The 10,841-nt window shown below is 33.9% G+C and overlaps 1 protein-coding gene and 1 long non-coding RNA gene across 3 annotated transcripts in view; one reads left to right on the top strand and one right to left on the bottom strand.

The window, feature by feature from the left end:
- Window positions 1–10,841, bottom strand: part of Sol1 — a 458,110-nt gene that overhangs the window by 150,380 nt on the left and 296,889 nt on the right. The gene's annotated exons all lie outside the window — the stretch shown is intronic.
- LOC141389758 (uncharacterized) lies at window positions 8,104–9,400 on the top strand. Its single transcript, XR_012409157.1, has 4 exons — window positions 8,104–8,150; window positions 8,563–8,799; window positions 8,864–9,196; window positions 9,277–9,400. It is a non-coding gene; the product is annotated as an uncharacterized lncRNA (long non-coding RNA).

Here is a 10,841-nt window from a genome sequence, read left to right as displayed (position 1 = left end):
TATTTTAATTCCTTGAGGACATATATACTTCGCAAAGTAGCCTACATATGGGAAAAAACTACTGACCTTTCCTCTGATGTAAATTGCAATAAAGTGTTTGCTAGATAACGGGCCTACTGCCTAATATATAATGGGTGCTGTGTAGAGAACCACATTTTTATTCCATGCTACATATTGTCTCTCCAAAAGTGTATGTAACACCACGAAATATTCGTCCTAGACCCCTTATTTGGTATGCCAAAATTCATATCTCGACGAGATAAAGCGATTTGGCGATGTGTGTCCGTCCATTAAAAATTGTAAACAAGCTTAAGGCCGCAATTATGGACCGATGTAACGAATTTTTTTAAGGAGGTTGGGTTTGGGCCACAATAGAAATGATTAGTTTTTGGTGATGATCGTGAAATGTTCAGGGCATGAAATGTACCAAAAACAAAATTTTAACCAATTTTGTAGCGGCTCTGTAGGTCAAAATAATAACCCGCAAAATTTTAAACAAAGTTTGAGTTTATGATGAAGAAGAAGCGTACAAACCAACGTGAAGATCAGATAATACTTAGCGGGTTAAATGGACTTTCAGTCCATGTGAAATTGGTAAACATTTCAATAACGTAGCGGTTAAACAACGGAAGTAGTAGTACTACATAAGTGGGGGTTTCATTACATTTTAGTTTGTGTGAACTAAATTTTGCTTTCCTGCTACAAAAATGTCTTTGTCATGCTAGATAACTTTTTGGTTTTGGTCATAAGTATTATACATTACACCTCTGATATTTGATAATTAAATTTTCACAATCATTGAAAAGAAGTTCCGTGGAGAGCGATTGTCCAGGGATAGTGGTATATGGTATCCCATGGTCGGCTCCGTCCGACTATAGACTTTTCTTACTTGTTTTTATATATCTTTGTGGTTATTTCAGCTTGAGTCCATATTTTGTTGTAATTCAATTGTTTGAATAACAACAAAATATTTTAAAGTGGATATGAAAATGATTAGTTGCGGGCGAAGGGTAGGGAATACTATAGTTTCAGTTGTCACCAAACAACTTCATCAGTTCCCTTTTTCGCCGACTCTGTATCGATAAACAGGTCAATAAAGCCATCTAGCAAATTAAACAAAATGAGAAATTATGATGATATGATATGAGAATACAGCAGTATGACCCTAAAGCTGTTTACCCTACAATTTGAGTCGAACTATTTTTTTTATATTTTATCTTATATATCTATCTATATATATAAAAGAGCTTAGTGATGACTGAGTGAGTGACATGTATATCATCGCCCAGACGAAACCGCTGAAGCTAGAAAGTTGAAATTTTGACTGTGGGTTGCTGTTGGTGTGTAGGGGTGAGATAAGGCTGGGTTTTTGGAAATTCGAACTAGAAGGGTACGAAAAGTACTAAAAGGTACTAAATATGGTACCCTTTGTATTAGACAAACGGAAAGAGCTACAATTCTGAAATTTGGAACGAGGGTAACTGATGGAAAGTTAGAAAGATGTACCAAAGGATTTTTGGAAATTCGACTTATAAGTGTACGAAAAGTACTAAATTTAGTACCAAGTGTATATTTTGAACGGATTTAGGTAGAAACTTGGAATTTGTTATCGAAATGAAGGTTGGGAAGTGGTGTTTATTAAAGGAAATAGTTGGTGAAATTCGTACTCATGTGTTAGAGTTGGGCAACCTCGTTCAATTAAACGATACGGATCACTAACTCATTCAATGGACACCGCTAATTTCTTTGACAATCTGCGTATACTTAATTTCACACGTTGGTTTTTTTTGATGTTACTCATTCGTCCTTGAACGAGGACAGTGATCCGGATCGTTCAATTGAACGAGATTGCCCAACTCTATCATGTGTACGAAAAGTACTAAATGGTACTAGATAGAGCTGGAAACCAGAAATTTGGAATTAAGATTACTGACGGAGTATAGGATTGAGATATGGGGGTAGATTTGGAAATTCGTAAATGGTACTACATTTAGTACAACTTGGATTAGGGTGAACGGATAGAGCTAGAAATCTGAAATTTAGAATTAAGATTACTGCCGGAGTATAGGATTGCGATATGGGGGTAGATTTTTAAATTCGTTCTTATGTGTACGACAACTTCTAAATGGTACTAAATTTTGTACAATTTGGACTTGGGTGAAATTTGGAGTTAGTTTTGGAAATTCGTACTTATGGGTACGGAAAGTACTAAATGGCGCTACATTTTATACAATTAAATTTCGGTGAACGGATAGCGCTGGAATTCTGAAATTTGGAATTAAGAATACAGTTGGAGTGTAGGATTGAGGATATTTTGGAAATTCGTACTTATGGGTACGAAAAATATTAGATTTCGTACAATTTATACTTGGTTGAAGGGTTAGAGCTGGAATCCTGAAATTTGGAATTAAAATTGCTGTTAAAGTAAAGAATTGAGGTAGTTTTGGAAAATGTACTTATGGGTATGAAGAGTACTATATGTAACAAAGTTTGGTACAATTTGATATTGGACGAACAGATATTGCTGGAATCCCCAGATTTGGAATTAAGATTACTGTTGTTATTTTGTATAATTGTCAGTGTAGGTTTGAGAGATGTGGTTGCAAAATACGTACCATGGTACTCAATTTGTAGTTTTATTTTTGTAGGGACAAAGCTGGAATCTTTATTTTTGGAGTTAGCTGGGTTAGCTGGAATTTTTTAAATTTTAGGAGGAAGTTTCGGATCTTCGTTGTTATGTATTTATATGTAAAGTACTATAATTGGGTTGGGGGGAACTGATAGAGCTGGTTGATATAAGAAGGTAATTTTTTGAGGTTATACCAATGTGTGCGAAAAGTACCAAATTTGGAACGATTTTGTTATTGCATAAACGATAATATAAGGAGTTTTTTAATGTGTAAAAATTCCGAAATTTGGTATGAGGATCGTTGATGACTGAAATGATATTGTAAATACTCACTGTTAGGTAACGAAAAAGTACTAATTTGAATTAAGATTACTGGATTTAAGTAGCCTTTGAAATTCGTTCTTATGTTTACCAAAAGTACTAAATTGGACTTAATGTGATAAAATTTGGATTTGGTGAACGCACCGAGCTAAAATCCTGAAATACAGAATTAAGATTACTGCCAGAATGGAGGATTGAGTTAGTCATTGAAATTCGTACTTTCGTACGAACAGTTTAAATGGTACTAAGCTTGGTATATGAAATTCGGAAATTTGGTAGTATAGTCGCTGTTGGTGTGTAGGGTTGAGTTATGGATGTCATTGTGGATATATGTACCATAAGAGGTAGAGCTGAAATTGTGAAATTCGTTATTAGGATAACAGTTGGGGTATATAGTGGAGATAAGGAGGATGTTTTGGAATTTCATACATATTTGGTTTTGGAATTGCCAATTCGTTTTCCGAATGTTAGCGACCAATACAATTATAAATAGATTTGTTTTAATAAATACGTATATATACAATATTTGTTTAAAGATTGCTTAGTATGTCTGCAAACGCATTTCTATCTCTAGCCTTTGATAATAGGGTTGTAGTATCTCGGATGCCCGTCCATTCTGTAATATTATCCATCCATGTTGTCTCCTTTCTTCCTCTAAAAGGTCTTCCTTTTATCTTTATGTGGGTTATATTTTGTAGCAATTTATATTTTTGATTTCGCATTATATGCCCCAAGTATGCAGTCTTTCGTCTTTTTATTACTGAGATAAGTTCTCTTTCGCAGTGCATCCTTCTCAGTACATCGGTATTTGTCATATGGGCTGTCCAGGGAATTTTGAGTACTCTCCTATAAATCCATATCTCAAAAGCTTCCAGTCTTTTTATATCAGCACTTTTAATTGTCCATACTTCCGTTGCATATAATAACACTGACCAGACATATGTTTTGATAAAACGAATCTTTGTTTCAAGATTAATGTCATGACTCGTAAGTACTCTCTTATATTTTGAAAATGCTTCTCTGGCCTGTTCAATTCTGCATCTTATTTCTTGCGAGGACTGCCACTGTTCAGTTATTGTAACTCCCAGGTATTTGAAACTTTTAACTCTGTCAACATATGTAGGTATTGTGAATTTTTAATGTTGTATTATTGTGTTCATTCTTCTTGCTTATAACCATGAATTTGGTTTTGCGGATGTTAATTTTCAGACCGTATTTTTCGCTGTGTATTGCGAGTTTATTCACAAGGTTCTGGAGTCCAGATATGCTATGCGCCAGTAAGGTTGTATCATCAGCATATCTTATGTTATGTTAGATATTGAATAGCAAAGGTGACAATATGCACCCTTGTCTCACTCCCTTAGATATGTCAATTCTATCTGTCATTTCCCCGTCCACTTCTATTTGTGCACTTTGATGCCAATATAGACTTTTGATACAATGCACTTCTTTCTGGTCTAGGCCAATGGAGATGAGGATGTCAATCAACTTTTCGTGTAACACTGTATCAAAATTTGTGTATTAGGTTCTGTGTTAGTGTTTAAATGCATACAAATTTCGAAATAAGATATGGAGGTCGCTGAGGGCTCAGTTATTGAACCGGTGTTGGAAATACATTTTGATATCACAAATTTCGAAATTACAACTACTTCGATTGGACAAAGTGGATACAATTTTTAAACTACCCGTACCGTTGTAATGAAACGTGAACTGAAATTTAAAATATTAACGTGTAGGATGCGATAAGGCATTTTTTATTGGAAATTCGAGCTAAAGGTGTACGAACGGTATTTAAATGAAATTAAATATCAATTAAAATAGGTATTGGTACATCAAAATTTTCAGTGTTCACCATTTTCATATTAAATATTGTTTATTTGTATATTCTTCCCTTTCCGCATACGAAGTAGCGGGCATTTTTCTAGTACATATATAAAATAGAAAAATGTTTGTACGTTTGTTTGTTTCTGCCTTATAGACTCAAAAACCGCTAAACCGATCTTCCTGAAACTCTTAGGGTATATTGCTACATCGCCTGGAATGAAAAGAGGCTATATAATTTTTTGAAATTCAGCGTTGATCTGGAGATATAGCATCAAAACCGGAGGTACCTCCAAAAAATGTAGATTTTGTATGCATAAATCTCTAGAACTGTTACAGATACAATCTCCAAATTTGGAATGTGTGATGGAATTTTATGTAAAAATAAATTTACCAAATTATATACAGATCAGTTCAGATTTGGATATATGTAGCTCCCATATGCATATATTTTCGGCCGAATTCCTTATTGTATGCACCAAACACGCTATATACAGTCAGGGACATAAGTTTACATACACCCCCTAAATCTCGGGTATTAGGGTTAGTAGTGATTTTTATGAAATTCCAAGCATGCAGTTTTATTTCGTCTCACTAATAAACAATATTTAATAGAACAAAAGTATATTCCATAATACAAATAACGGTAAATTTTACAAAAACCTAAAAATGATGGGGACAAAAGTTTACATACACCCCAAGGAAATATGCGTATTGCCGTGCAATTTATGGAATTAACAACAAAATGTATACATTTTATTGTTTTGGCGAATGCCTCTGGGTGTCTTAAATATAGTTTAGAGAAAAGAAAATAATTTTTGGGGGTCAAATGCCGTTATTTAAGGTCAAACTTCTTGTATAGCTTGTTAAAGCCGACCCTTGCTTAATTATTTGCGTTTTTAGGCAATGCACTTTAAAAAAAACACAAAATTAGTGTCAGATTACAAATTTTGAGACCCTAGAAAGCTTTGGAGTTGTTCTTGTGCAAAATATTGCTTCTTGGACGTCGATAATTGCCCGCTTTTCATCAGATTTCTCAGGAAGTTAATAGATTCCGCGGAATTCTTAGTGCAAATTACATATAGAAGGCCTTGAATTGCCTTGTAATATTGTCCGATACAATCCTCTGCCATCAATTGAATCAGAAATGTGAAATATTTTGTTACAAACCTGTTCCCGAAGCTTCCAAAGCATCAACATGTAAGCACTACCAAAAAAAGCATGAAATTTGTACTGTAAACAACGTCGTTTTCGTATGATGATCATTACCGTCACTATAGGGGCGAAAAGTTTCGTATAATTGTACATTTCTGAGTTAATTGATGCCAGAGGATTGTATCAGACCATATTACAAGGCAATTCAAGGCCTTCTATATGTAATTTGCACCAAGAATTCCGCAGAATTTATTAACTTCCTCAGAAATCTGATGAAAAGCGGGCATTTATCGACGTCCAAGAAGTAATATTTTGCATAAAAACAACTCCAACGCTTTCTAGGACCTCAAAAATTGTAATCTGGCACTAATTTTGTGGTTTTTTTTAAAGTGCATTACCTAAAAACGCAAAGAATTAAGCAAGGTTTAGCTTTAACAAGCTATACAAGAAGTTTGACCTTAAATAACGGCATTTGACCCCCAAAAATTACTTTCTTTTCTCTAAAATATATTTAAGACACCCAGAGGCATTCGCCAAAACAATAAAATGTATACATTTTGCTGCTAATTCCATAAATTGCACGGCAATACGCATATTTCCTTGGGGTGTATGTAAACTTTTGTCCCCATCATTTTTAGGTTTTTGTAAAATGTACCGTTATTTGTATTATGGAATATACTTTTGTTCTATTAAATATTGTTTATTAGTGAGACGAAATAAAACTGCATATTTGGAATTTCATAAAAATCACTACTAACCCTAATACCAGAGATTTAGTGGGTGTATGTAAACTTTTGTCCCTGACTGTATGTATGTCCAATTTCAATGAAATTTAGAATGTGTGATGGAATTTGGTCTAGACGTAAATGTGCCACATTACATCGAAATCGATTCAGATTTAGATATAGCTCCCATATATTTCGATTTCACGTATTTGCTGCATCAAACATGCAATATACGTCCAATATTCATGAAATTTGGAATGTGTGACTGCATTAGATCTAGACGTAAATGTGCCAAATTACATAGATATTGGTTCAGATTTGGATATAGCTCCCATATATATTTTCGGCCGATTTCCAGTATTTTATGCACAAAACACGCTATATATGTTCAATATATAGGATTGCGAGACGGGATTTGGTCCGGTTCATATCAGAATGTAGCTTTCGGCCTATTTCATGTTTTTGTTAGCTATGTCCTAGGGATAAGTAAAATCGATTTCGGTTAATCGATTATTAGCCGCAAAATTTCTAAAGTATAGTACACATTGACAAGCAAAACTGACAGTCATCGAGGTCTATTTCGTGAATATCAAAGCCTAATTAAAAAATTTCTTTTATAATCTCTAAATAATACCGTAAATATTGTATTTCAAACGTTTTTAGCTAAATAAAAGTTGTTATTTACCGGAAAATTGTCCTTAAAGTACGTTGACTGTCAGTTTTGACTGTTAGTGTGTACTCCCCTTAAAAGTCGTAGTCGACTATTGACTGTGCGAAAACTGGATAATCGATTATTCTTAATCGACTTTCAAAAGACGGAGTCAACTAATATTCGTAGTAGAGCTAGCAAAAAATCGATGGCACTATCGATTATTTAAAAATTCAATATCGATAGATAGTTTTGCCTATCGATATTATCGGAATAAAAATCCCTAACCTAATATTCATTGAAATAAATATAAATTTCGCCGCTTTTCGGTTATGTGTGTGTGAGATAGTAAGTCAGTAGTCACACTTAAGGCCTGCGTACATAAGCTGCCTCGCCTGATTGCCTTGCTTTCCTACTTCATTTCTGACATAATAAAAATAAAAGAATAAAGATGGCCGAGCAAATTTCGAACCCAGTTCGAAAGGCAGCAAGGCAGCTTATGTACTCACCCCTTTACACATTTTTCGGTCAAGTAAAATGTATTTTTTATTTTTTATAAAATAAAAGCAATTGTTTATTCTCCTTTACATTTCTGCGAACACTTGTGCAAAATTTCAAGAAAATCATTGACATTTCCGCCATTTTCATCTCCAAATTAATGGTGATGCCAACTTAAAGATAATATCGATAGCAACCGATACTTTAAAACATTATATCGAAAATATCTAATGTTGGGAATATCGATGGTTTGCCAGCTCTAATTCGTAGTCGACCATTAGTCGTAGTCTATTTTTAGGTGTGTTGTTTTCTCAACAATTTGTACAAATTTGTACAAGTCCCGTAACTTCTAGTAATCGACTAAGCTCTTTTACATTGTACTGTAGAGTAAACGAACAACATTCAGTAAAGCTGGGTACACATTGTCAGTTTTGACTGACAGCTTTGTTGTTGCATGCTAGTGTGGCCGTTCAGTTTTGTCATTCATCATTCGTATTCGATTGTTATATTTTATAACGCGCTTGTTTTTTGTTTTTGTTATTTTACTGCTATGCCTAAATACGACCGCCCCTTAGAAAATCGAGTCTTCGAAGACATATTCGTGCACGATTCGTTAACGAAATTGTCATGAACGACAAGTTGAATGACAATGTCTTGCAATGTGTCGTGCAAAACAAAAAAAACGATACCAATTCAAAAATTAAATTAAAATTAAAACTAATTTTTTTTTTTTATTTTCAATTCGGTTCTTGCCTTCAAATAAGCTATTGAATATACATTACAACATTTCATTATGTCATCTAAAAGATCTTTGCGGAGAGAAATTTCTCGAAAAAGTCGGGATTATTTGAAAAGAGTTCGAGGAAAACAATTTAATCAAAAAGACTTCTATCAGGCAGAGGACAATAATAATGTTGAAGTTTTGCAAGTTTACAATTTGTACGGAAGAAAAGTTAAAGGAGGTCGAAAATCATTTGCAGACAGAAAAAAAATTAGAAGTGGTAAGTATTAATTTTAAACTTAGAATAAGCGTTTCCGAATAAAAATACTTATTATATTTTACAGATCGGTGTCATCAGGAAAATTCTACAATATTCAATTAAAAATATTGATAAAGTTCTGGGAAAAGAAATTATAATGGCATATAATGTTGATGGAATAAAAAACAAGAAACCTTTAAAACAATATGGAAATTTGTTATGCAGCGTCTATGGCAGGGTCGCCCATTTGTATACTGCGGGCGCCCACTGAGTTGTTTTGCTTTTGCCATTCTCCCTCATTCACAGTGTACGTGAGCAACACACGACTGATAAATATCATGTGGTTGTTGTTTTTTCACCTATACATAAACACTTGCTTCGGTTTGATGGTGGGCGACGTGGGCGACACTGGTCTATGGTAAATACATAATATTATGGGCTTAGTAACAGAATTTATGCATTACTAATTCTTCTTATTACTGTTTTTTTTCTTTACAGATGCTGTTAAAAGTGAAGGACTCACATACGAAGACTATTTATGTCAACTTAGAAACTCATTAAAACGAATTAAAAACACTATTAACAAAACAAATTCTAGAAAAACATTAACAGAAAACAAAAATTGAAAAATATTTCCAATTTTATAATTATTACTATTTGTTTTAATTTTTATTATAACTATGTTACCATTTTAATTATTATTAATTATATACTCTTTGAAAAATACAATGTTTGAATTTACTTTATTTACTTTAATTATATATGCATTATTAGGTATGTTCGTTTACGCGATAATTTGTACAAATTTGTACAAATTGTTACGAGATGCTGTTCGTTTACACAATTATCCAGCAAAAGAGAGCGAATTGAGAGAGCACTTTTGACAGTTGTGTGACTGAGAACTTACAAATTCTTGCTGGGAAAATTTGTCCAGTAAGAATTCGTAAGTTCGATCAGCTGTTTATTAATCAGTTGTTTTGATTTGAAAACAAACTAAAAAACATTTGGTGAAAGAAAGAAGAGTTTGCAAATTCAATTTTAACCCTTTGAAAACAATATGGAAGGAAAAAACGTAAGTAAAAATACATAAATAAATAACTCTTGATGAATTTTTGATGAACTTTTTAATTTAGGTATCAAATCAAAGTGCAGTGACTGGAGTACCTATGGATATGCCCAACCCAGAAGATGCGGGAAGGAAAGGTAGTTGCTTTGCCGTAGACACTTCCAATTTTTGTTAATTGTTTGTAATTTGTGTTCATACTTTGCAACACGCAAGTATGTATGATTTTTGTCCAGGAAACGTATACTTCCCGAGATATGGTCTTCGAAAGTTCCTCAAAACCCGAGGCAGATATGTATCGATCTCCTTCCTCATCACGTTGTTAAGGGAAATTTTTGTTCATGTAGCCGAGATTAGCACCAGCCCATAAAAGAAAATTTTAAATGCCGGCCAGAGGCCTGCTATTTCGAAAGAAATTTTCAGTTTAGGTAGTTTATGTGCCGCTAAAGGAAATGAGTTCAGTGTTCGTTCTTGGATGAGCCTTTAAAGGCATGTGCTGTTATAGATTTGGAAAATTCATACATACATAGATATTTTATTTGGAACAAGTCTCGTTTAGGGGCACCTCTCGGATCGGGATAAAGTTTTTACCATAGGTAGTCCTTGGAACCCTGAACACAACGATATATAACTTTCAGGGGGAAGTCCATACTTCCCGAGATGTGGGTCTTGACATTTTACTATTTTTGGACAGTATGGGTATCATTTTAAAGCTCGTGGTGAGTACTTTTGTTTTCTATTAGGCTTTCCCGGGGGAAGCCCACATTTCTTTAAGTAGTCGGTCTTCGGCCGGGATTTAAGACGACGCGAACAAAAGATTCTCCCAAGTAAAAATATTAAAATATAAAGACCCATATCTCGTGAAGTATGGACTTCCCCCGGGAATGTTATATATCATTGTGTTCAGGGTTCAAAGGACTACCTATGGTAAAAACTTAATCCCGATCCTAGAGGTGCCTCTTAACCTAAGCCTTTAATTTATATTCATTTTCTTTTTATT

The sequence above is a fragment of the Musca autumnalis genome, unplaced genomic scaffold (genome assembly GCF_047663935.1).
Source record: "Musca autumnalis isolate F117 unplaced genomic scaffold, ASM4766393v1 scaffold_1, whole genome shotgun sequence".
In the NCBI taxonomy this organism is placed as follows: domain Eukaryota; kingdom Metazoa; phylum Arthropoda; class Insecta; order Diptera; family Muscidae; genus Musca; species Musca autumnalis.
The sequence above is the reverse complement of the archived record's forward strand: the minus strand, read 5'-3'. Positions and strand labels throughout refer to the sequence as shown.